This window comes from Notamacropus eugenii, chromosome 2 (assembly GCF_028372415.1).
Source record: "Notamacropus eugenii isolate mMacEug1 chromosome 2, mMacEug1.pri_v2, whole genome shotgun sequence".
NCBI classification, from domain to species: Eukaryota; Metazoa; Chordata; class Mammalia; order Diprotodontia; family Macropodidae; genus Notamacropus; species Notamacropus eugenii.
In genome coordinates, this window is record NC_092873.1 from 23,320,187 (window position 1) to 23,346,767 (window position 26,581).

At 46.2% G+C, this 26,581-nt stretch overlaps 1 protein-coding gene across 6 annotated transcripts in view; it reads right to left on the bottom strand.

Annotated features, from left to right (window-relative positions):
* Nucleotides 1-26,581, bottom strand: part of SHANK2 (SH3 and multiple ankyrin repeat domains 2) — a 709,321-nt gene that overhangs the window by 650,022 nt on the left and 32,718 nt on the right. For 3 of the 6 annotated variants that reach the window (XM_072639427.1, XM_072639426.1, XM_072639429.1), the window contains exon 2: nt 8,279-8,349. The exons of 2 other annotated variants lie outside the window; for them this stretch is intronic. The gene's annotated coding sequence lies outside the window, so the exon portion shown is untranslated. Of the gene's footprint in view, nt 1-8,278; nt 8,350-13,567; nt 13,676-26,581 lie in introns of all 6 variants that reach the window. One more of the 6 variants, XM_072639428.1, reaches the window with a different exon arrangement.

A 26,581-nucleotide genomic window follows, 5' to 3' on the forward strand; every position in this document is an offset into this window, starting at 1 on the left:
AATGTTGAGGTATCTCTTACAATCTTTTAGTCATAGACAGGATTTGGTCAAGAAGAAACAACTCCTTTGCAAAACAAGCAGAGATACAAGACAGTGACACTGGAAGGAGCAAAGACCTTGCTTCAGTCAGTCCAGAGAAGGGCTGTAAATAATACTTAGCACCATTCTTATTACAACCTGGGCAGGAGGATGCATGACGGGAACAGCTGGAAGCTTAGGGTGGGTGTCTGTCTTGTCTGTTCTCCAGATGACTCAGACACTCGTTCTCCCATCATCTCTCTGCTTTCTGAAAGCAGTGATTTCTGTGGAGCTGCTAAGCTACAAAGAGCCTTAAAAACACAGGACACAGAATATCAGAGATGAGAGGGCCCTTAGAACATAGATTATCAGTGTTATTATAGACTTCAGAATATCAATTGATTTAACATTCTTTGCTGAGTTCTCCTATGTTAAGTGGGCAAACGTATTGTGCTAGAAGCTAGAGGAGACAGTGTCCCTGTTTGAATTAAGTATGGGATATGTGGTTTCTTCATTACACAGAGGGCATCTGGACAATTTCTCTCACATATTTCAGGGTCTTCTCTCCCCTCTTCTCTCTCTCTCTCTCCAACACACACACACACACACACACACACACACACACACACACACACACACACACACACACACACACACACACACACCATTCTCAAGCCCAATGTGGATCAACTCAGGCTGGTTTTGGAGTTACCTTTCAAACCTGGACTGTCCTGGTCCTAATGTTCCAATGGAGGGTTCAGCCACGTGAGTGCACCCTTCAACGATTCAGATTCTGCCTGTCAATCCTAGACAAAGCTTGCCCATGTCCTTCCATGAGCTCACCCCACCACCCAACATGCTGGGTTTGCTGCAATTCATGGATATTAAAGGAATGGACAACAGAAAGACCTAGGATCCACAAAGGAAAGGGAGCTCCAGATTACCTAACCCAGAGCTTCACACGTTACCTGACAAGTAGTAGATAATGCTTCTTGACGACTTAACTTGACTGAGCGCCTCGGCCTTCAGTCTACTACCTCTGAGTGACTCAAATGATTCCTTAACCTCTCTGAGACCAATTCCTCATCTGTAAAAGGAGGCTGATCTTGCCCTCTCTACCCCACCATGTCATTGAGGATCTCAAGAGAAATTGGACAGAGAGCACTTGCCAACTGAGCTGTTAGGACAACATTGGAGGTTCTTGGTATAATTATTACCATGTTACCAAGGTCATCACGCTTGTTCATAACTTCATCTTTATTTGGCTGCCAACACTTCTGAAGCTCTGTATACAACTCAGGCATCAGCATCATTATTATAACTCTTCAAAGTAGGATGAAAGAGACCTACATTCAGTCAAAAATGGGACGTGGCAACACCAATATTTCAAGAAGATAAACCATGTGGCTTCTCTTCCCCAGGCAGCGACCAAGCCTCCCATCTGAGCCAGAGCAGGACCCTGCATGCACCAGAGGATAGTCACTCCATTATCTATGTATGCCCTAGATGAAAAGCCAGATCTCTTAGTGTGGCATTCGAAGCTTTCACACAATCACTCTTTTCAGTTCACAATGGCACCGTTTCTTTGACTAAAGGTCATAACGACCAGAATGAGGGTCAGCCATTCATTATACCTGTGCTGGTGATTCAAGGAATCCTCTCAAAGTCTGAGCATGGTGAACAAGTCCAAGGTCATTCCATCCATACTCTTTAGGATAGTATTGACTGCGACCTTGTCTGCTCTCCCTGTTCTGCCATTCTGGTCCCCTGGGCTTGCTAGTTTATCCATCCATTTCTTAAGACTATAGAACCCAAGAATGTTGGATATGCTGGTGACCTTTCACAGAGTCCCAGTGGCAGCACCCTGACTTTCATGATGCTATTCAGGAGGGTAACTAGAGGGCAAAGAGGTGGTGGGTTCTGCACTCTACAAGCCACCCAAGTCCAGTCGGAAGTATAACAGCCTCAGTGAAAACAGCATTTGGTAAGTCCCATTCCTCTGAGAGGGCCATGCTAACTCAGGCATGGGGAATGTGGCCTCCAATTTCTGGGGTTCACAGAGAAAAGGCAGCAACTTTATGAAGAAACACTTGGTGAGGAAAACAAGGTGAATCACCACCACCTAATCAAGGGCATGAGAAAAGGAAACTCTCACTTAAAGAGAGCTCAGAGTCCTCAATCAAGCAGTCTGCCTAATAAATTACATACAAATTAAGATAATGGGATAATCTTGATTCAATCAAGCCTTCCAGACTTAGCATCTCCTGTGTGGCTAGGAAATCTTGGAAGGGAGGAAGTCACCTTGGTTAAGCACACTGGACCAGCAGCTAGAGGAAGAAGGCCTAAATCCTGCCACAGACATCCTGAGCTCTGTGACCCTGGACAAGTCTCTCAATGGACCAGATTCTCAGTTTTCACATCTGTAAAATCGGAATAAATAGGACTTAAAGTACTAATGTGGTTTGGAGTGAGAGGAACATAGATAGACTTGGTGCTGAAAAGGTTCTAAGAGTCATCTGGTACAGAGGGCAAACATGAGGCCCGGAAGTCAAATGACTTGTGCGAGTTCCCTTAATTGGCCAGTGTTAAAGGTAAGCTCTGAACTGGGATCTGGCTCTGTTACCCTAACATGGGTGACTTTGGGAAACTCACTCCCTTGAGTTTCCTCATCAATAAAACAGGCTCAGGTAGCCCTGAGGTCCCTCCCAGCTGGAAGCTGAGGATTCTGCGCTCCTTAGACAGGCTCACTCATTATGATAGGAAAATGAGATAAAAGAGAATTTAGAAATTCTCATGTGCTCTGGCACCATCAGCTGCTCTCAGGGATAATAATGATGACAATAACTCAGATATTCCCAAGATTCAGTAGGGATGCCTGGGATCCAATTTCTAGCTGGAAGGGGACACCCATTTTACAGATAAATAACTAGGACCAGGAGATAAAATGACTAGTCCAGGGTCACAGAGGTAGTAGAGGGCAGAGGGGGATTTGAAGCCTCCTCTTCAGACACAAATGCAGAAGGCTTTCCACATTGTGCAGCAGGGAGGGATACAACCATCCCTAGGGCACAGAAAGCCTCAACCCCTCACCCTCCTTGTGATTCTTCTGTCCCAAGCCCCATGGCCATCAGGTACAATGAATATCCAGTGTCCTATACCTGGAGGCAGGCAGACCTGGGTTTGAGTCCTGCCTCAGACAGGCACTAGCTGTGTGACTCTGAGAAATGCACTGAATCTAAGCTCTAGATTTCATCTCTGTGAGGGGGGATACCCGGCTGTGGTGAGATGACTTAGTAGATCAAAGGCCACGGGTGGATGGTGCATGATGTCCTCAACGTGAGCCGGTAATCTCCAAGGGCAGCCTCGCCTGAGTGAGAGGCCAGAGAAGGGCAAACACCCCAGAAGTCAACCCTACCCCAGTCTTCTTTCTGTCTTAACCCCATGAAAAGGCACCGAGGTGGTTTTCCAGTAACAACAGCAGCAGCAGCAGGTCACTCTGACATGGGGTTCTGTGGTTAGTTAAGTGTATGACGCCTCAGCACATGGCTTACCCCATAGCTACTCAAAACCGGTCCATGAAGTAAATAAATGAAGACCAGACAGTTGGGAAACAAATCTTTGTTGTTATTCTGAGAGGCCTGGCTTAGCATTCAGGGTATTGTACATAGGTCGAGAAACCATCTAGACTGCCTTCATTTTACAGATGAGGAAACTGAGGCCAAGGGGACTGAGGCAAGGTGCTTACCCTGAGAGGAACCCAAGGTGGGGTTCTAGTCAGGTCAAGGCTCTTCCCACCATACTAGGCTGTCTTCAGTGACAGGCTCTCCCCCTTATTAATACCTCTGGGACTTTGGGGAAGTCACTTCCCCCAAAGGGAGGTCCCTACCAGCTCTGAATCCCATGATCCTGGCTCTGGGCCTCACTCCCCACAAAGGGACTTGGAGAAGCCAGAGTACCTGCTGGGTCAATGCCCAGGAGCGGTTAGTGCTGGGGATTCAGTTTGCTGTGAATTTCCAAAAATCAATTTCATGGTCAGATAGGGTCTCCCAATCATTCTGGGTCTCTGGGCAGCCCAAACATGATGTGCTCACAAAAGGTAATGGTGTGCTGGAAGAAATCAGAGACCAAGAAAACACAAAACAAAAGTCTTGGGCAACCATTCGGGTCAGTTCTGCTTTCTTAAAAATAAATTATGTGATGAGTCAGACTAAGAAAGAACATCACAGGTCATCTTGTCCAACACCTCTCTTTCTAGAGATGTAAAACCTAAGGCCTAGATGGGGAAGTGACCTACACCACCATGCTGTGTTTCATTTCTTCTAATCTGATGTGTACTTAGAAAGCACATCAGCAAGCTTATTAACATTGTATGAAAAGGAGAGCAAATAGAACCCTTCCCCTCCAAACAACCAACCAACTCAGCTTGGCAGTAAGCAGCCCTAATAAACGTCTGACCTGAAAAATCAATAGGGAACCAACATAGAGCTGTGGTTATATGAACTTCTCTTCAGTATATAGCTAGTTAAAACATATGAAATGTTTTCAAAGAGGAAATAAAAGTTATCAATATCATATGAAGAAAAAGTACCAAGTCACTAATAATCATGAAGACATAGTCATTGCTGGCGGGGCTGTGAGAAAACAGTCACACTAATCCAGTGCTGGTGGGTCCACGGAGCCCTCTGACAATCTGGGAGAAATCACATTGGAATTGTGAAGTAAGGCCAGTATATTATTCACAACCTTGGATTCAGAAATCCTACTACTTGGCAAATACACCCAAAAAGTGAAAGACAGAAATCAATCAATTAACATTTATTAAGCATCTACTATGTGCCAGAGCAGAATCTGAAATCATGGGACCTGAGTCTGAATCCCACTAACGTGGCTCCCACTCTGCAAAAAGTCACAGAACTTTCTCTGGACCTGTTTCTTCCCCTGAAAAAATGAGGGAGGCTAGAATGAGATGGTCTCTAAGCTCCCTTCTACATCTAGATCTATGATCTTTTGAATAGAAGGAATTCTGAAAAATCCAAGAAGATCTAGAAGAACTGATGCAGAGCGAAATGAGCACGGTGGACATGAGAACCACAGCCATCTAAACAAAGATGATAAAAGGGAACAGAATTCGGATCAGTATGGGTCCCAGAGGACTGATAAAGAAACACAACTGCTTCCATTTGATAGGAAAGGTGGTGGGCTACAGGGCAGAATGGGACATGCCTCATACTGTTACGGGGCTTAACTTTAAGCCAATACAGCTTAACTGCTTAAAAAAATAAAAATATAGACATGTAAGTGAAGGTATTGCAGGACTTTGGTTACTAGGAATCAATTAGAAATTGAAACCACAAAATTTATTTTTTCAAAGGCTTTTTTACAAAGAGTAAACAGGTTCTCTTCACCTCTCAGCCCCAGCTATCCCTCTGGATGGCCCAGAAGCCCTCTCCTGCCTCAGGCAGAAGATTTTCAGCCAAGCCAAGTAGGTGGGCTTTGATTTTGCCTCTTGGACCTCATCCTTCGGGCCATGAATCCCAGCAGCCTCAGAACTGGTACCAGCTGAGAACAGCCTGTTCTACTGATGGGAGGCAGGGTGGGGGGACACTGTAGAATTTAGTGGCAGGAGTCATGGCTGGGAATTCTTCTTCTGATGGTTCCCAGCAGTGTGACTCTGGATGAGCCACTTTGTTCAACCACTTGTCCAACTCCTTCATGTTACAGAAGGACAATGAACTCATCCATGGTCACATGGGTCCTGTCACTGTGACAAGCTGTTCCCCTGTTTCTTTATGTTCTCCAATAAGCTGATGTCTACCAAGCACTTGGTAAAACACAGACTACCCTGTTCAACCACTCTGTTCATTCATTTTTTAAGCTGGCAACAAGGCATTCACAGCCCACCTCAATGAGGTGTGGGGGGAAAGGAACCAGCATTTATTAAGCACCCCTGCATGCTGGGCACGGTGCCAAGTACTTTCCAAATACTGTCTCATTTGATAATGAGAAGGAAGTCTGGGGAGGAGTTGGGAGGACAATGTGCTGTAGAAATGTAAGTATTGATGTGATCTCTCTCAATGTTGAGAATGGCGATTGTTGTCATCTGTGCTCAGGCCTGTAACCAGACGCCTCCAAATGTCATTCAAGGCCTTTCTCACTAGGGAGGCATTATTCTTCAAGGCTCTCTGGGTTCCCAAGCAAGAACAAAGAGATTCTGGCAGAGGAGGGTCAGTCGGCGGAGCCAGGAGCCCAGAAGGGGACCATCAGTGTCTGCTGAGCACAGTTACCTGAGGAAAGAGGGAGCCCAGAGAAAGAGGGACAGGAGAAGATGAAGGGGAAGGAGAGCAAAGACGAGGCCCATCCTGAAGGCCTAGAAAAGAACAGGGAACATACAAACACACCAAGGAGGACAAAGGACCCACAGATGGGGATGAGAGATGACTTTGGGCATGCCAATGGCCCCCACTGCCCAGAATGGCAAAGCCAGGAGAGTGGAGGCTGAATGATGGAGGAGTCCTGGCTGAAAGCCCAAGTTCAGCCCTCCCTCTGCCATGCTGGCACGCAGGGTAGTCTGCATTTTACCAAGTGCTTGGTAGGCATCAGCTTATTGGAGAACATAAAGAAACAGGGGAGCAGCTTGTCACAGTGACAGGACCCATGTGACCATGGATGAGTTCATTGTCCTTCTGTAACATGAAGGGGCTGGACAAGAAAACCTCCCAAATTCCTTCCAAGGCTAGATCTAGGGCTCCCAAGAATACTTCCACAACACAGTAAGGGAAGTGGAATAGAATTTTTATAGATGGGAAAACCGAGGCACTGAGGTACAATGACTTGCCCAAATGCCCAAAGCTCTCTCCACTAAATCTCTGCTGTCTCCAGCCAAATGACTTTGGCCAAGCTCCTTACCTTTCCTCCTTTGTAAAACAAACAGATCATACTACATGACCTCTAAGGTCCCTCCTTAGCTGTGAAAAGCTGTAAAGCTGTGAGTCTATGAAAAGACCCCAATGTATCCCCTGCCCCCAAATAACACTCGGGGGGAAAACAGCAGCCTCTACCGTCTAATGCAAGTCCAAGAATGGACAGCTCCTCCTCTTTGAAAGCCCACAGGAGTTTTCTGAAGCCAGATTATTCTGTTACTCAGTCAACAAACATTTATAAAGTGCCTGGCACTTGATTGTCAGGCACCATGCTAAGTATTAGATACAAAGAGAGCCCTGCCTTCAAAGAGTCCCCAGTTTAACAGAGGGAATGCAAGTTGATGATTGGCAGCGTTTTAGCCTGATCTGTTTTGCAATACCACCTCACAACAACAGCCTGTATTAGAGTTTTTCTAGGGATATCTGTCATGCTCAACACCCCCAGGTTTCCTCAGTCTCCAATGGCTTTCTCCTAAAAGACATACATCTCCCACCTCCACATCTTTGCAATGGTAGTCGCTCAAATCTGGAATCCATTCCTACCTCACCTCTGGCCTCTGAGAACTCTCTGTCTCCTAGGAAGCTGTGTGTGTGTGTGGGGGGGGGGGGTTTGGGGGGTGGGAATGAAGCCTTCCCTTACCTAGCAGCATGGATGTGTTTTGTATACTTTCTGCATATTCATACTTATGTGTGTGCTATCTCCTCTGATAGACTATAAGCTTCTCGAGAGCAGGTCCTGGCTCACTGCCCCAGCCCCAACATTTCAATTTTTTTAATTTAGTTTTCAACATTCACTTCCCCAAGATTTCATGTTCCAAATTTTCTCCCCATCTCTCCCCTCCCCCCACTCAGGAAGGCACACTTTCTGATTATCCTTCCCCCTATCTGGCCTCCCTTCTCTCATCACCCCCCTCTCATCCCTTTCCCCTTTTATTTTCCTGTAGTTAGGTAAGCTAGATTTCTATACCCCATGGCCTGTGTATCTTATTTTCCAGTTGCATGTAAAAATAATTTTTGACATTTGTTTTTTAAAACTTTGAGCTCCACATTCTCTCCCTTCCTCCCTCCCCACCCCTTCATCGAGAAGACAAGCAATTCCATATAGATTATACATGTGTAGTCATGCAAAACACTTCCATAACAGTTATATTGTGGTTCACTGTCTTTATATCCACCACCAGTGAATGATATACAGCAGACATTTAATATGTGCTTGCTGCCTGATGGATCAGTCACTCCATCAGTGTCATTCAGACCCAGCACAGGCCACAGGGCACCTTCCCCAAGTGACATTCCCTCTGTGAGCTCAGGGAGCAGGAGGGGAGTGAGACAGCACTTACCCAGAAGCAGAAAGAGGGAAGGATGCAGAATCACCCAGTCAGTTTCCCCCGATCCCCTTGAATCCAGCACCCTGTTGGAGTTAACACAGGGAGAAGGGGTGAGCATGGAAGGCAGCCCATCAGCATCCCCAGTTTGGCTCTTATGGGCTGAGGTCCTTTGCAGGGGTCAGTGGCCAACACCCATCCTGGTGGTCGAGGCACCTTGGTGGAATAGGGGATTTGTCACTGTTGACCTAAACCATCTGGACTGGATTCTCAGAATGGAAAGAGCTCTAAACTTAGTTTCTTGTTAATAACCAATGTTTGAAGCAGAACTTTACCATCTCAAGCCACTATCTTAGTTCTTTCTATCTTGTCCTTATTCAGATATGCCTTTGCCCTGCTGATCTCTGATGAAATATGAGAGACAGGACAGGAGCAGGGCCCACCTAGACCATCAGCTCCTGGGGAGCAGGGACTGCCTTTCACCATTCTTTGTACCCTCAGTACTTGGCACAATGTCAGGAACAGGATGGGTGCTTGGTGCCTGCACTGATGAACCATTCTAGATCTGCCCTGTCTTCTACTTCCTAGCTTGCTCCTTGAGCTCTCCTGAGAAAAAAGCCAGGCAGAAGTGCCCATCATCTTCCTGAGGTCTGACCAGGCCTACTCAGGGGTAGGAGAGAATCTTTTTCCCATCTGGAGGGGCAATTTCAAAAAAAAAAAATAATAATAATTTTGCTTCTTGCCTGAAAGTGTATTTATTGCTGCCTGTAAATGGAATGATTAACAAAAAGGGCATGATATAATAATCATTAAATCTAGAGTCCAAGGCCCTGAGTTCAAATCCAGCCTCTGATGCATGGTGGCTGCATGACCTTGGGAGGGACACTGCCCCTCTCTAGTTTCTACTCATCAATAAAATGAGGAAGGTGGACTGGCTGGCCTCCGGGTCCCCTCAGGGCTCCAGAACTCTGGCTCTGTGACCTGCTCTCCAAGGACTATCGATCAGAATATGGCCCCATGTCACCCACCCCAACCCTGCTGGGCCTTTTTGGAGCACATTTTGGAAAATCAGCTCATTGTTTCCATTATCATTGGCTGTGATCTTAAAGGCACCAGAAAGGCTGTCTTGTTTCTGTGCTTATGGGCCCAGGGAAAAGAAAGCCAAAATGGGGATGTGAGCTGGGGGCACAAGCATGAGCTGTGGCCAAGCTCTTGGGCAGTTGAGTGGCAAGCTCTGATCTCTGGATGCCAGGGCAGGAGCAGGGAAGAAAGCCAAGGCAGTCAGACAGGAGCTGAGGATTTGAATCCAGGCACTGCTCCTAGAGGCCCAGGTGACCCTGGGTAAGTCTCTTTCCCACTCGAGAAGCCTCTCCCCTCCTCTGCCCTTTGAGGTGTCTGGGCCATGCGTCCTAAGGACTCTTTCAGCCCCAAATTCTGGGATTCAGAGGAGACATGAGGGCTCACTTCCAAATTTACCCTCCTTAGCTCTCCCCTTCAAACAGCAACTGCCTGGCCCAGTTGGAGTTCCAGACCTATAATTCAACCAGGGAAGATGGGTGCCCTCAATTCCTAATTAAAATGTGTCAGGTAGGCCTACATAATTCTTCGGGTTTCTAGAAAATAGCCCCTTTGGATGAGCAGCTCACTAATGCTGGTTACTCAAAGGCTGCCAGACAAACAAAATCTCAAGTCATATTAATCCCCACCCACCCACCCCCAGGTCAGGTGACATTTTAGCCCATAACTCAACTCACTAAGACACACCTGAGATAAAGGGTTTCTATGGGAAAAATGAGGGATCCTCCATCCCCCACAACCACACTACCAGCACCACATCAGACTAGTTTCTTCTCAGGCCAACAAACTCCAGAGCAAGGAGTTAATACCAGGCCCTAAAAATAGTGGCAGATTGGCCGACCTGGCTCCCTCCCTCTTCTCCCACTAAATCCTGGCAGTCTCCAGCCGGGGAGTGGCCCAAAACAAATAGAGCCACCCCACCCCCACCTCCCAGGAGATCATGAGCCAGCCTCACCATTCACTCCTCTGTGATTCCTATGGTTACCAAGGGCCAGCAAGGCCATCGTAACCTTGTCCTTCCAAACACCAGAGCACCCTTAGCCCCCATTCTGGGTCAAGAAGCAGCCAGGGAGGTAAAACTAGGTGAGCATCCTCCAGTTCAGATGGGGCCAGTTCTCTGTCCTCGACCTCCAGGTCTGGCTCTTTGAGACACACCCAGACTCTGCCCATCATAGACAAAAACAACTCTCCCCATTCCCATAGTAATGTGAAATTTTGCAAAGGGCTGTTTCCCCTTTGACAATGCCATGAGGTGATCGGGTCCACAAGTGTTAACATATACTCTCTATTGCAGGAAAGCTCCCCCTCTGCTTCACTGATATCAGGATTTCATCTCCTACCTTCCATGTCTTGGTCAAGGGGTGGGGAACTTGTGTGTGGCCTTCTAGGTCCTTGGGTGTGGCCTTCTGACTGAGTCCAATTTTTACAGAACAAATCTCTTATTAGGAGGATTTTTTTCTGTGAAGTTTAGATTCAGTCAAAGGACCATACTTGAAGACCTAGAGGGCCACATGTGGCCTCAAAGCTGGAGGCTCCCCCACCCTTGTTTGCTCCCTTAAAGCCTCAGCTCAGGTTCAAGCCCTCCAAGAAGCCCTCTCCAAACCCCTCCCCCCAACCCCCACCCCATCCCTATACACACACCAAGTCTTTGGTGCACCCTCTCTTCTCAAATTGTTTAGTGTCTGCTTGATCATTGTACAGGCTCTATTTTCCCAATAAAATGCAAAGTCCTTGAGAGCAAGGACTGATTCCTTTTTTGTCTTCCTTATCCCTAAATGTCTGATATAATAAGAGAAGTGGTATAGTGGATAGAATACAGGACTTGGATGGAGTCAGGAAGCTCTGAATTCAAATCCTGCCTAAGACATCTACTACATCTGGGAATGGCCTTGGGTAAGTCACTTAAAAAAAAAAACTGTTTGCCTCAGTTTCCTCATTTGTAAAGTGGTAGTAATACTACTACATAGCCAGCTAGAACCCCAGTCTCCTGACTCCCAAGTCCAGGGCTCTTTCCACCATTTAAAGGATGATAGGCAGATCTTGCCCACCAGCATGTGCCAACGGGGCTGAGGTCTGGCCCAGCCACAATATGCAGGAGGGCCATTCAACAGACTTGAGCCCCCCAGGATGATGGACTTGGCATCCCTCAGGCTGCACTAAACAATGCTTCTGCCAGCTTCTAATTTTCTAGTCAGACAAAAACATTTGTTCTTCCAGAGGTCCCAACTTTTGGCAGGCTTTGTCCATTGCACTATCCTGCAGACAGCCAGTCACTTCACCCTTATGCCTCAGTTTTCTCATCTGTAAAATGAACTGGAGAAGGAAATGGTGAACCACTCCAGTGTCTCTGACAAGAAAACCCCAAATGGGTCATGAAGAGTCAAATATGACTGAAATGACTGAATAGCAAAGAAAGCATTAAAAAGTTCTAGTATGAACAGAATCTTAGATCTGGCTCTAGAAAACAACTAGATTTCATCTAGAAAACGTAGAACTAGAAGAAAATCTTTGAAGCACATGTCTCTCCTAAAAGTCTGCTATCTAAGCTGGAACCTTATAGCTTATAAACACATGTGAACTGTTTTACAAGAGGACATTCAAGCTGTCAGCAGCTCTATGGAACACAACTCCAAATAACAAATGGGGAAATTAAATAGAACAACTTCATGGTTTTCCCCAAGCCCATCAGACTGATAAAGATGATCCAAGACTGAAACAGCAAGTGTGTCTACAACTGTGGGAAGACAGCCACACCACTGGAGTTGTGAACTGCTCCGACCATTCTGGAAAACACAGTACAGACCACGCCATGAGTGCCCTTTGGACTAGAAATATAGCTAGCTGCAAGGCCCATGCACCTAAGATGTCAAAGATGGAGAAAAAGAGAGAGGGAGAGATGTTGTTCTAGATCTCCATCCTGTGACACCTGGAGCAACACACTCTGCAGGAGCAAAGACCTAGGAGGAAAGGCACTGCCCACCTGAAGAACTGTAAAGAAGCTATGTGTGTGTGAAGAATGTAAGAGGAGGCCATAGTGCCCTCAGATGAGCCAGACACAGGAGAATTCTGAAAAAGCTGGCGAACCTTGTAAGGATGAATGAGTAAAATATGAAGTTAGCAGAACCAGGATGACAACCCACATGATGGCCCTAATCACTGAAAGGATTCAGTCTGGGACCAGCAGAAGACTGAAGCCTCTCCATGGCAGGTGGTAGTCTGTGGGTGCAGAATGAGCATTGAGTTTTGAGGGTTGTTTTGTTTAAAGAACATCCACACACGCACACGCACACACACACAGACACACAGACACACACAGACACACACACACACCCCAGTCATATATTCCACATGAAAAGGCCCTTGATTCAGAGGGGAGAAGGAAAAGAGAAAAAACACCAGACATTTAGTTGTAAAATGTGATTAGTATGTTAACATTCTAGTCTCAAAAAAAATTGCTTCCAAGGAAATCATACTGCAGGAGGCAAAGATGGTCCCTAAAGGAGAAGAGATGGAGGGAGGGAGAAAGGAAGGAGGGGGAGGCAGAGAGAAGAAGGGAAGGAAAGGAAGGATAATGGAGAAGAGAGGGAGAGGGGAAGAGAAGGAAGGAAGGGAGGGAGGAAAAAAGTAATAAAGGAAGGACGGAAGGAAGGAAGAAAGGAAGGAAGGAGGGAAGGAGGGAAAGAAGGAAGGAGGAAAAGAAGGAAGGAGGGAAGGAGGGAAAGAAGGAAGGAGGAAAGGACGGAAGGAAAGAGGGAAGGAAGGAAGGGAAGGAGGGAGGGAGTAGAGGAGGGAGCAAGGGGGGAGGGAAGGAGGGAGGGACCAAGGAGGGAGACAGCTACTGTGAAGAAAGTATAATTTTCAACCCAGCCCAATGCACCTGCTGCTCTACTGCCCAGTTATGAGATGTCCTAAAACCATGATATTTGGAAATTTCAGCTGGAGAAATAAAAAACGAATGCTAGTGGTCTCCAGGGAGGTTCCCATGGCCTCTTCGACTGAGGAGAGCTCTGTGGCACCGAGGAGCCCAAGGCTGCCAAGGTCAGCCTCCACCAACCACACTGTGTGGTCCTCACCTCAGCTGACATTTAAAAGGCACAAAGAGAGTCTAGGTCTGCTTAAAGTAGCAAATGGGAAAGTCACTTGGGGCAGAGCATAGCAACCTCTTTGAAAAGGTTTGGGTCCCTAAGTCCCCTTAGTCTGGAGGCCATTTGAACCACAGTGTCATACCTAGCTCCTCTCAGCCACTGGTCCTCTGTCTTCGCCACTCTTCCTGTAAGCAGAGTTGCTTGGCGCAGAGGGGGTGATCCAGCAACCAACTTCAGTCCTGGGGCCCTCCTTTACACAGAAAACAAGAAAATAGCCCCTGGCTTTTTACTGATGCTCAGAACTCAGATCCCGCTCCATGGGCCTCCTTCTTGGGCGTTCCCCTCCCTCTTCCTCACGGGCTGACTGGGGGATGGGCTCTACCTGGACTCTGCCTTAGACAGAGGGGTTTCTTCCTCTGTGACAATCACAGCACGGGTTACTGCCCATCCTGAGATCTTCTCAGGTGTAGAGTCCACTGTCCTAAGGGAGTCTTTATGAATTACCATCCACCCTCGGAGCCCAATGGGAGAGGCAGGATGGCAGAGTGGATGGGGCAGTAGACTTGGAGTCAGCAGGAGGTGGTTCAAATCCAGCCTCAGCCACGCAGGAGCTGTGTGATCCTGGCGGAGATGTTCTCTGAATCAGTTTGTGTGTAAAACAAGGGAGTTGGATTCAGTGGCCTCTGAGGTCCCTTGTAGCTCAAAATCTGTGACCCCAATGACCTAGAAAACTTCTAACTCCCTGCCCCAGATTTGTGCCACCTGAAAATTCAACAAGGAAGCTATCAATGCATTTATCCAAGGCATTGCCAATAAATGTTAGACAGCACAGAGCCAAACAGAGATCTCTGGGACACTCCACTGCAGGCCTCTTTCCAAATTAAACCATCAACACCTATGCTTTATAAGTTTGGAAGGAGGTCACCAAAGAGATAGCCTGCTCTCATAAAATGGCCAGAGGGCACAGAGATAGGATGAGCGGTCGGCACACTGGACTCTAGAGGAAGGCCCCAGCAGACTAGAACGCAGCACCAACTTGACTAACATGATGGGGATCAACATGGGCTCAAGAAATCCAATTTCACAAGACAGGGCATAGCTAACCAGGAGTGTGTCTGAAAAAGATCTAGGGATTCTTAGCGGACTCCAACATTAGCAGAAATTAGCAGCAGGGTGTGGCAGCCAGAATAAACTAATGAAGATCAGAGAAACTTAGAGAGAGATTGATATTGGCTGTCACTGAGAGAGGTACTGATCTCACTGTCCTCTGCCCTGGTCCGATCACACCTGGAACATCACATTCAGTTCAAGGAACCACACGCTTTTTCAGAAAGCTGTCCATAAGCTAGGAGAGTTTCCAGGGGAAGAAGCAGGTTAGTGAGAATATGAGAATCCATGCCTGCCACACGAGGACAATGCAAAGGACCAGGGGATGTTTTAGTCACAGAAGAGAACACATGGTGGAGGGGGATGGGGGAAGATAACTGCCTACAAATGGCTCACACATAGAAGAGCTGACCCCAAAGGATGGAAGGAGAAGAAATGGATGAATATCAAGAAAGGCAAATTTGGAATTGAAATCGGGAAAAACTTACAGTTATTGTTGAGTCATTTTTAGCCCTGTCTGACTCTTCCATTTGGGGTTTTCTTGGTGAAGATACTGGAGCGGTTTGTCATTTCATTCTGCCATTCATTTTACAGATGAGGAAACTGAGTTAAATAAGGTTAAATGACTTTAAGGTGTTAACTTACCCAGGATCACACAGCTAGGAAAGTGTCTGGGGTTGGATTTGAACTCAGGTCTTTCAGGTCTTCCTGATTCTAGATCCAGTGCTCTATGTACTGTACCATGTAGCTGCCTAGCTGCCTCCCAGTCATTAGAATTGTCCAAAAGTGGAATGGGCTGGATTGTTTGGATTCTCTGTTGAAGGTCATTAAGCAATGGCTGGATGGCCATGTGGAGTGAATATGGTACAGGGGATTCTCATTTGGGTGTGAGCTAGATATCTATAACACCTGCCACCAGGGCTTTCTGGGGCCAATCGGCCCCATCTTTGTCATCATGATCAACAAACATTTACTAAGTATCTACTGTGCGCCAGGCACTAGGCATGTAAAGAAAGGCAAAAGCATGGTCCTCAGTCTCAGAGAGCTCCCATTCTAAAGGAGGAGACAACACAAAAATACTACATACGTGCAGGGTACACAGAGTGGGCATGGGGGTAGTCTCAGAGGCAAGGTCTGACTGGGGGAAGCCAGGGAAGCCAGAAGGCGGCAGGGAGAAAGGAGCAGACTAGTCCTCTTCCTCAGCTCAAGTAGGCATACTCCTGGAGACAGTGTTATCACCAAAGTCTTGGCCCTGTTCTCCTGGACAAGTGATCAGTGCAGGGCATTATCTCAAATCCCTTTACCTCCCTGGCTGCTCCCCAGTTTCTCAATGTCCTTCCTAAACACAACCCCCAGAACAGAGCCATCGTCCCAAGTGTTCTCTAGTTGAGGCGGCAGGAGACCAGCAGAACTCTCACCTCCTCTCCTCATTCTGGATAAACAAGGCTTCTTTCCCCACAGGCCAAAGTGGCACAAGCTTTTCTAGCTGCCAGGTCAAGCCTCTGCTTCTCATCCTGAGCTTGTAATCCAACAAACTTCTGTCTGGCCACACCTGCCTTGCTCTGTTCCTGAGAAATTGGTTTTCTGAATGCCAGGGTAAGGTTTCATATTTGTCTCCATTTACGTCCATCTTATTCCATACAGCCCTATACTCTAGGCTGCCAAGACCTTTGGGATCCTGGCTCTGTTGTGCGTTACCCCCTCACCTCCACTGGGACTTTCTGATCATTTGGTCCCCAGTTGACCATCGCAACCCATTCTTGTTTTCATAGAAGCACAAGAAAGAAGATGATCCTGTGAGAACAGCGGTGTCTGGGACTGTTGCATTCACATCAACTCTCTCTTCCAGGCACCTGGTGCAAAGGATGGGTACAAATAAATCCTTTACACCCACTCACATTGAATTGGAGTCTAGATTCTCAAGTGAAGAAATTGGGAAGGAAGAGGAGGGAACAGTATTCTGAACCTTCAGATTAGATTATAATGTGGTAACTCCCCCAAACATTTGATCCTTAAATTAGTAGAGAACTCCCTAGATAATCAAACCTCCCCAAACAAGGGACTGCAGTGGCTCAGTGATAAATCCAGATGTAGAAACTCTTCAGAGAAGGACCCTATTAAGCAGGAACTTCTGGAAGGACTAGAAAGGAGTGAGGCAGAAATTAAATGCAGGCCAGCACTTTATACAGCATGCCACAATAAACTCCAAATGCATATGTCACCTAAACATAAAAGATCCCATCTCCATGGTAACTAACAAAGAATGAGGGTGGGAGAAGCACTGTATCTGGCACTGAGGTCTGTTTAATGACCTGGTGAGAGACGGGCCTCACCTCAGAGAGAGTATGGATCGGGCACTAATCAATCTGGAAACAGAAACCGGATGGGAGCCCCTCATTCCTCCTGATGCTCAACCTTCACCCCTTCATTCCCTGTCTAATGTATCCAAAAAGCCAATACCCTGCTCAGAGACTTCCTGGGGTATGGAGTAGATGCTGACCAAGGCCCTTCAGTGTTGGGCAAATAGGCCTTTCAGAGCCCAAAAAGCTTTCAAACAGGTCCCAGTGGTAAGTGTGCTATTTGAGGACCAGCCAAACTAAATTGGGAGATTCTAGGCCCAGGACTGGCTACAGAAAAGGATCTTTTTCAGCTTGAGTGGCTCCTAAATACCATGTCAGAGATCATAAATGTTGATGAGAGAAACCTTAAAGGCCACTGAGTCCAATCCCCTTCACTTTACAAATGAGAAAACTGAGGCTCAGAGAGGTCACTAATAGGCCATTAGAGACAGTGTTCAAACTTAGACCTTCCTGATGGCCAGGATCAAGGCTCTCCTCTTTAATACACTCCCCAGATGCCTTTTACTCAGTCCAAAGGGGCTGCAATCTGCAGAAGGAAGACCACAATGACACATCACTGTCTGGCATCTCAATTACAGCAGAGATAAAAAAGTGACTCAGCAGTTTCTGAAGCAAAAAAGGGTTGTGAACAGTTCACACATGAGAAAAACAGACAGAAACTGGGTGATCTCCGTCCATCGCCATGAGGGATTTTATAAGGAAGGGATTGGCCCAAGGAAAACCACCCATTGTTCTGATTGATTCTGAACTGAGACTGAGAATGACATGAAAGGTTCAACTGAGTCACTGGCCAAAACATGTCATGGAGGGATTGTTTTCTTGGAAGCCAAGAATTCCAGTAATTAGAGCCAGACAGGCCAGACCTTAGCTGTCATCCAGTCTGGGAAACACCAGAGAGCATACTTACTCTGGACCTGTGGAGCCCAAGTGAAAATCCTGTTTCTGGGCCTTGGTTTTCTCTTCTATAAAGTAAAGAGCCAGACCAGAGGCCTCTGAGGTCCCTTCCAGCTTTAAAGCAGTGATCCTAACTCTCATTTTACAGAGGAGGAAACTGAGGCACAAAGAAGGGACAGTGCTTGCCCAGATCCCATCATGTCCAAAGCACTGGACTAGACCCTGTGCAGATCATCCCCAGCTTATTGTGATTCAGTGATAAAAAGCGAGGAGGAGGGAGACTTTTAAAAGTCAAAGCCAACAACTCTGAAGTTTGCTATCTGAGTGGCAAAGATGATAAAAGAGCCAGGCACCATTGGGGCAGCCCACCAGGTATTTGGAGATCCACCCATTCCTCCCAACATGCAAGTCAAGAAGACAACTTATCTTCCTCCCCTCCCCCAATTTTCCGCTTCTCTGGTGTGACTGTGGCTGCAAGCATGACTTTACTTCTCCTGCAGGATGTGCTAGCCCTGGCCCCACCTAAATTCTCAGGGAGCCAGCAAAGGTCATCTCCACATACAGGCTCTGGTCTCTTACAACTGAGGCTAGGGATTGTTCAGGACTCTCTGGCATCAAAGGCAGGCTCCCTTCTGCCTTTGAACTGTCCTCAGTTTTTGATCTTAAATCCTAGCTAGGAGCAAATGTCCTTGTTTGTCACTCTTCTCTTTCAAAGATGAAGATTAAGTCTGAACAAAAGCCTCAGGTGTAGTGAGATAGCTAGGGACCAGTTGGCAGAGGCCAAGGATTCCTGTTCCATTTCTGCCCCTCACCACCTGAGTAACACCAGGAAAGTCACAGAATCTCCTTGGCCTCAGTTTTCCCATCTGTAAAATGAGGGAATGGGACGGGGTGACTTCTGAAGCTCTTTCTAGCTTTATTCTGTGATCCTCTTAATTAACACAAGGAAAGTACAAACATACCATGGAAAGGGAACTTCATTCCATACTTTTCCCACTTCAGAGCCCAAGGACCTGTGTAGATCTATGGTCCAGATGCCATTTCCCATTATAGAGATGAGGAAACTGAGGCTCTGAGGAGAAGCAACTGCCCCAATTTAAAGCCAGAGGCTGAACAGCCTCAGAAAAAAAATCAGTTTCATATATATCCAATGGAAGGAAATCTGAGACCTACGATCTCTCCTTCTTAGATCCCTGGTATCCACTGTGGATCCAGAAGAGGCGAGGGCTAGGAAATGTAACTCAGGGAAGCCAGCTCCTGTCGTGTGACCAATAAAACCCTGATGCACGGAGCCCTGCCCATCCCATTTCATTTATTTTTCCACAGCTATCTTCTCCTTTTAACTCAAGTCTTGTGTCCGGGGTAATTCTCAGCCTCCTTGGACGCTGATCACTTTAATGTCTCTATCACGGACTATTATGACTCTGTCCAGAAAGCCCTCAGACTGGCTGCAGAAGTGGGGAGAAGGAGGTGTCAACCCTGACTCTGTGGTTTTAGACAAGTCACCTGACTTCTGGTGCCTCCCCCAGACACACCTGCCTTTTAGAAGGTTTAGCCTTCTGGGACAGATGCTCACCTCAGGTGCCCCTTCTCCCCATCCCTTGTCCCCGCCCAAGTCTTCCCCGCTTTTCTCAGCCCTTCACGCCCCTTCCCTTCCCAATTATACCATAGTTATCTGGTTGTTTACATGCCTTAGACCCAGTGTAATGAGAGCTTCTTCTTTTGTATTTTATAACTGTGGTACGTCCCCAGCCCCCGGCAAGTACTAGGCTTTTCCTTTGTAAATTAAGATCTTCCGGTACAGGGTTTTCTTTCCCAGTAAAGACCAGCAGTCACATAGGGAGGAATCAAATGGGCTCGTGCATTTCCTCACAGTGAAGGATGTCTTCCCACAGAGACATTTGCTGCAAGTTTAATTAACTGGAGACAGAAATGTCCTGTGCCTTGGAAGAAGCAGGCATTAGAAAAAGTTACCAAATAGGAAAGCAGGAAAGACCAGTCAATAACAAAACAAAATGGTGACTTGGATAGGGAGTTCCAAGTCTTCCTAAGAGCTAAGCTGGGAGGGAGGACCTTAAAAGTGCCACAGAAATAGGGGCTGCTAATGTTGGGTGGTAACGGGGCACAGTGAAGAGAAAGCTGGCCTTGGAGTGAGGAGGACCTAGGTTTGAGTCCTACCCCCTGACATGTACTGGCTGGGTGACCATGGACTTGGACTGTCAGCATCTCCAGACATCTCTTAAAGCTTCATTAGCAAAGGGAGTTTTCTTTGGGAAGTTCCCAGCACCTTATTAATGACGGGTTTGGACCCAACTGCAAAATGAACCACAAGGCTCCAATGGACTCAGCATTTGGCTTTCTTGGACCCAGGGCCCTTTCTCCTCCATCCCATCCTAGGCCCTTTCCTGCAAATGGACATGAGATGCTGGCCTTTCAAGGCTTTGGCAAGAGCCCACGATTTGCCATTGGAGGAGAGCAAAGCACCAGGAAGGCTGGATTGCCCCATACTGGACAAGGTAAATCATCTCTAAACAGGTCTCATTTTTGTCCCCAGCAAGACCAGCTGATACCTTGTGTGGACTTGGGCTGGATTCTAGGCCTGGCTGGGGACATTTGATTTAGATTGTAACTTTTCCCTTCTTTTAATCTCTGGGTTGTTAGATCCGTCAGGTGGCTTTCTTTACTACTCAGCTCTCATCACCAATCTGTCATTATCCCTCTCATTTATCCCCCTCTACCCATTCACAGAGCCAGTCCTCTTCATTTAAGGGCGAGGTACAGTCAACGGGCAACAAACATTTATTAAGCACCTACTAGGTGCCAGGCACTAAGTGCTCAGGATACAAAGAAAGGCGAATGACAGCCAGCCCCTGCCCTCCAGAAGCTCTGAGCCTAACAGAGGAGATGACAGACCCAGAGCAATGGACAAACAAGCTGCCGACAAGATAAATCAGGACTGATCCAAAAAGAGGAGACACAAGCAGGAAGGTTGAACCAGACAGGCTTCTCTCTTACAGAAAGAGTTGTGGCTCTGGAACCAAAGGGCCCCTGTCCAAACCCCTGCCACATCTACCACCGTACAACCTTGTCTAAGTCACTCCATCTCCCAAAGACACAGTTTTCCTATCTACAAAATGAGGAAGGAGGTGGCTTGTGGCCTCTGACATCCCTCCCAGCCCTAGATTTAAAGTCCTAGGACATATCTTTCCTGCCATATTTTTAAGAGTCTCCTAAGTGGTTTTTATTCCCACAGTACCTTCCCTCTCTTACTATTCTCCACACAGCTGCCAAAATAAGGTAAGAAACAAAACTGACCCAGTCAATCCCCAGTTCAAGAATCCTCAGCAGCTCCCAATTACCTCTGCTTGGCACTTAAAGTGGTTTGTCATTGACTCCAACCTGCCTTTGTAAATGCCCTTCATATCCTTGGCATCCCCCAGACCTGGACCTCCATCTCTAATGGCCACACAGCTTTCTTTCTCACTTATGTTTCTTAGCCTCAGCTAATGTCTTTTTTCCGTAGAGCTCCAGGAGTCCAACCACCCTTAGAATAAGCAGCTTCTCTCTTCTCCTTCCTCCCTTAAATATGAGGTTGATAATGCTCACACAACTGATAATTAGTAGAATAAGAGAAAGCTGAAGGGGGAGGGGAGGAGGCCTGGGGAATCAGCAAAATTGGATCTGGCTGAACACTTTGAGCTACGCTGCAAACCAATACCCTGAAACTGGCAGAACCCCAGTTTTTGTTTTCATCTAAGTGTGTGTCTCTGTCTTGCTGATGTCAAGAAGACTTAAGATCAGCAAGTTTCTGATCTACTTTAGGACTCTGCTAAGAAGGATGTCCAGTGTTTTAACTTGTGTTGTTCGGTTTGGGTCCAGGAACAAAGGATTCTTTATTTTATAGAAAAACCAAGAGAGATGCCCATGATGGGAAAACGAACATCAAGGAACCTGAATTCTCCTCCTCTTGTTGGGAAGCAGCTAGCCACAGGGGAAAGACTGCTAAGCTTGGAGTCAAGCTGACCTGAGTTCAAATCCAGCCTAGTAAAGTCATTGAACTTCTCTCAGTGTCAGTTTGCCCAACTGGGGATAAATGGGATAAAATGGGGATAGTAAAATAGCACCTACCTCTCAGGGTTATTGCTTCTCAAACCTTATAGAGCTATCATAAATATTAGCTATTATTATCATTATTGTCCAGTTCTCTGGCTCCTTATTCACTCTTCAATTTCTTAGTGAGTATATTCCCCAAATATGTCTATACCATTTTCCTCCCCCTCTTCACCTCACCAATGTCAGCTAACCCCCCAATCTCCAGCCACCAAACCTTTGAGGCAGATGTCTTCCAGCACTATAAGTCTTTTCCTGACCTCTCTTCTATCTCAAGACCTCCATCTTTGGCTGCCTTCTGGACCATCTCCACCTGAACATTCCACTGGGTCCTCAAAAATCTACATATTCCAGACTGAGCTCACTACCTCCCTAGCCTATCTTTCTTCTGATTTCCTTATTAGCCAGGGGCATTCTTGTAACTCTTTCATATCCCATCAGTTACCAAGACCAAGTAAGACCGGAAGAACATAGGTTTAGAGCCAGAAAGGCCTTCTATTGTGTAATCGTTCAGTAATGTCCAACTCTTTGTGACCATAACCCACCAGTACTGTCCCAGAAGTTTTCTTGGCAGAGATACTGGAATGGTTTGCTATTTCTTTCTCCAGTGCACTAAGGCAAATGGAGGTTAAGTTGGAAAGAAGTCGTCAAACCCAACCACTCTCATTATACAGGTGAGGAAACTGAGGCCCCAAAAAGTTATGATCACACAACTATTGAGTTTGAGAGAGGATATGAACCTAGCTCTTCCTGACTCCAAATCCAGTCTCTGTCCAGTCCATCACACTGTCCCATGAAAGGTAAAATACATAAATAAATGCAGAGTAATTTCCACATGCTCTATGCTCCATCAAAATTGGTGTAATATGACCCCTAGATACACACCTAGATACTTCACTCATACCTTTCCCTAAGCCTTTCTTGCCTGCTGAGTGTAGGAATCCAGTTCATATGCCACCTCTCCTAGGAAGCCTTCCCTGATGCCCGACTCAGGATTAGCTTTCCACTTTGAAAATCTCTGTTCCTAAGCTTTTCATTTGTCTGGATTGATACCTTTTCCCCTTACTAATCTGTGAGCTCCCAGACATGGACATGTCAAAGTTCAACCTCACATCTGCCCAGCCAGTAACAAGGCTCTGCATACCCTAAGAGGCCGTTACTTCTTTCTGAACACCAAAGAAGCTGAAAATGAAATCTGATAGCCATTTTTTCTTTACAGGCAACCTCAGATACTGTGTCCCTAGGAAGGCAGCCCCTGCCAGGACAGGGTCTTCTTGGACTCATTAAAACAAGCTTTCTGATTCTAGCTGTGGGCATTCCAGATGGAAGCCAAGACTCCAGAGCAACTCTGAGCCCCAGGGCCCTTCAGTAGCAAGAGGACAGGAAGATGGTGCCCTAGCTTTGGGACCTTCCACTCTAGCCACAAGACAAGTCCTTTGTAAATGAACCATTAGGAACGAGGCAAAGGGAAAACATGTGAATTAAGAGGAAAATGAGTCAAAGAAAAAGAAAAAAAGGTGTAGTGGTGGGGAGATCCAGGTGGACTTATTTCTGCTGGGAAGAATTTATGGAGGCAATAGGCCTTCACCTAGAAGGATGGCTGCACAGGACCAGAAGCAGCTCAGGAGCTCAGGCCAGGAGATACACCAGCCTGAGCTAAAGGAAATACAGAGGAACAAGAAACAAGTGCAGGCACCAACAAGGGATGCAGGCTTAAGGGGGAGCTGCCTTGGGGAGCTGGAAGAGGACAGTACTCAGCTGAGAGATCTAAAACGTAAGACTAACCACAAAGTCAACAAAACCAATCCCCCAGGATCCCCCAGAGCTCAAAATGGAAACACAAACTCTATGGAATGGATGTCACCTTTATTCTACCTTTTCAGGGTCCTGAGAGGCAAGGGGGGAGCCTGAGGTTAGGGAGGGATAACCTTATTCATTACACAGATGAAGCTATGCCAAAGCCTTCTGTTTTAGGAAGGTTATCCCAAGGAAAAGAAGGAACTTCTGCATGAACCTAGAGGGCAGAATTAGGAGCAAAGATTGGAAGTTGCAAAGGGGCAGATTTAGCCTGAAAGTAAGGAGAGAGACAGCAACACAGAGAGACAGAGAAGAGAGAAAGAAGAGAGAGACACACACAGAGACAGAGAAACACAGAGAGACAGAGGAGAAAAGGAAGAGACAGAGAGAGATAGAAACACTGAGAGAAGAAAGAAGGAAGAAAAACACAAAGACAGAGAAAGAGAGACAGAGAAGAGAAAAAGAAGGGAGAGACAGAGAGAGACACAGTGACAGAGAGAGACATATACAGAGAGACAGAGAAAAGAGAAAAGAGAAAGAAGGTAGAGATACACACAGATTCAGACCCAGAAACACATGTGGCGGGGGGGGGGGGGGGGGGCAGAGAAAGACTGGCGAGCAGACTCAACAGATTACATCTTTACCATTTTGTCTTTAACTGAAAGACAGAGAAACTACAAAGTTCCACTGTGCTCCTTTGTTGAATCTTAAAAAGTCTTTAATTGAGGAAAGCAAAGTCCCATCTTACAGGCTCTTTTCCAACAAGGGGTCCCCATCCATACATCAAAATGAATCTAGATTTCTTGAAAGATAGAGCAACTGAATTAACCCTGTTCAATAACCCTCTGATCATAAACATCAGTGAAGACAAAAGAGGGAGATGTGTGCTCCACAAAACTGTTCACGACTGTAAAAGAAGAGATCCAGGGTACAAAGCTGAAAAGGGATTTCCTGTGTATAGTGAGGTCCTCCTGTTTGTAGATGACATCACATTGGTTACAACAAGTCTAAAGCACTGAAGTAGAGTCTCAGTCTCTGAGACAAGAACTATAATAAAGTTTGGCTTGACCATCCACGCAAGGACCAAGTGGATGAAGAATGTCTAATCACCAGATTATGACGTAGTTGAATGGCTAAATAGTTTGGCCATTAGTGTGTGTGTGTGTGTGTGTGTGTGTGTGTGTGTGTGTGTGTATCTGAGACAAGTCCTATACATAAACAATGGTTTGGTCCCAGAATTAAATAGAGGAGGAGAGTAGTCTAGATCAGGGCTTCTTAAACTTTTTCCACTCAAGACCCCTTCAGCACTTCTTAAAAGGCCAGGATTGTTCTATCCTCCTAGATGGGAAACTCCCTTAGGGTAGGAACCCTAAATTCCTTTGGGGCCCATCAGCACACTGGCACTGTCCATTTTCTACAGTGATAGATCCCTGTCAGCATGAGTCCTCCTCCCAAAGGCCCACCCTGGGCCTTGCTTGGCCTCATTGTTCCCCTCTCAGGGACCTGGGCCAGCAGAGCTCAGCAAGAGGCTCTCACCTTCCAATAACTTGTTGATATCCCTGGTCCCCAGACTCCTAGGGCTGAGCCTTGGCCTGACCTCAGCTCCTGAACCCCCCACATGTCCATCTGCCTCTTCTGCTGCAGTCGCCAACATTAAGTGCCTAAGTGAGGCCCTCGCTCTCCTTTTCCTTTAATGGTGGATTGTAGTGGGAAGAGGTCTGTGGGGGCAGGGCTAAGGAAGGGTGCTCTGAAGTATGTGGAGGCAGGCTCCAACTGAGAGCTGCACAAGAACTTAGTCATCAGCAAGTCTACCTTCCCATTTTGCAGATGGGGAAACTGAGGCCCAGAGAGGTGAAGTCTCTTCTTCAAGGTTCCACAAGATGTATGTGACTGAGCTGGGACCAAACCATTGTTTATGTATAGCCCAACAGCAAGAGATAGAAAGAGAAATCCCATTTAAAGCTAGAGTAGACACTATAAAATATTTGGGAGTTTACCTGCCAAAACAAACCCAGGAACTATATGAACACAACTACAAGACACTTTGCACAAATAAAGTCAGATCTAAGTAACTGGAAAAACATCAGTTGTTCGTGGGTAGGCCGAGCCAATATAATAAAAATGACAATTCTACCTAAATTAATTTACTTATTTAGTGCTATACCAATTAAACTATCAGATAATTATTTTCTAGAGGTAGAAAAAATAGCATCAAAATTCATCTGGAAGAACAAAATGTCCAGAATATCAAGGGAACTAATGAAAAGAAATGCTAGGGAAGGTGGCCTAGCACTATCAGATCTCAAATTGTATTATAAAGCAGCAATTATCAAAATCACTTGCTACTGGCTAAGAAACAGAAGGGTAGACAAGTGGAATAGACTAGGTACTCAAGACACACAAAGAATATAGCAATCTACTGTTTGATAAACCCAAGGACCCCAGCTTCTGAGATAAGAATTCACTGTTGGACAAAAATTACTGGGAAAACTAGGTAACAGTGTGGCAGAAACTAGGCTTAGACCAATGCCTGACACCATACACAAGAGTAAAATCCAAATGGGTACACAATCTAGGTATAAAGATTGATACTACGGATAAATTGGTGGAGCAAGGCATAATGTATTTATCAGATTTATGGAGAAGGGAAGAATTTTTGACTAAAGAAGAGATAGAAAGCATTATGAAGTGCAAGATGGATAATTCTGATTACATTAAACTGAAAAGTTTTTGCGCAACCAAGATTCAGAGGAATGCAGAAAACTGGCAAAGAATTTTTGCAGCTAGTACCTGTGATAAAGGCCTCATTTCTAAAATATATAGAGAACTGAGTCAAATGTACAAAAATACAAGTCATTCCCCAACTGATAAATGGTCAAAGGATATGA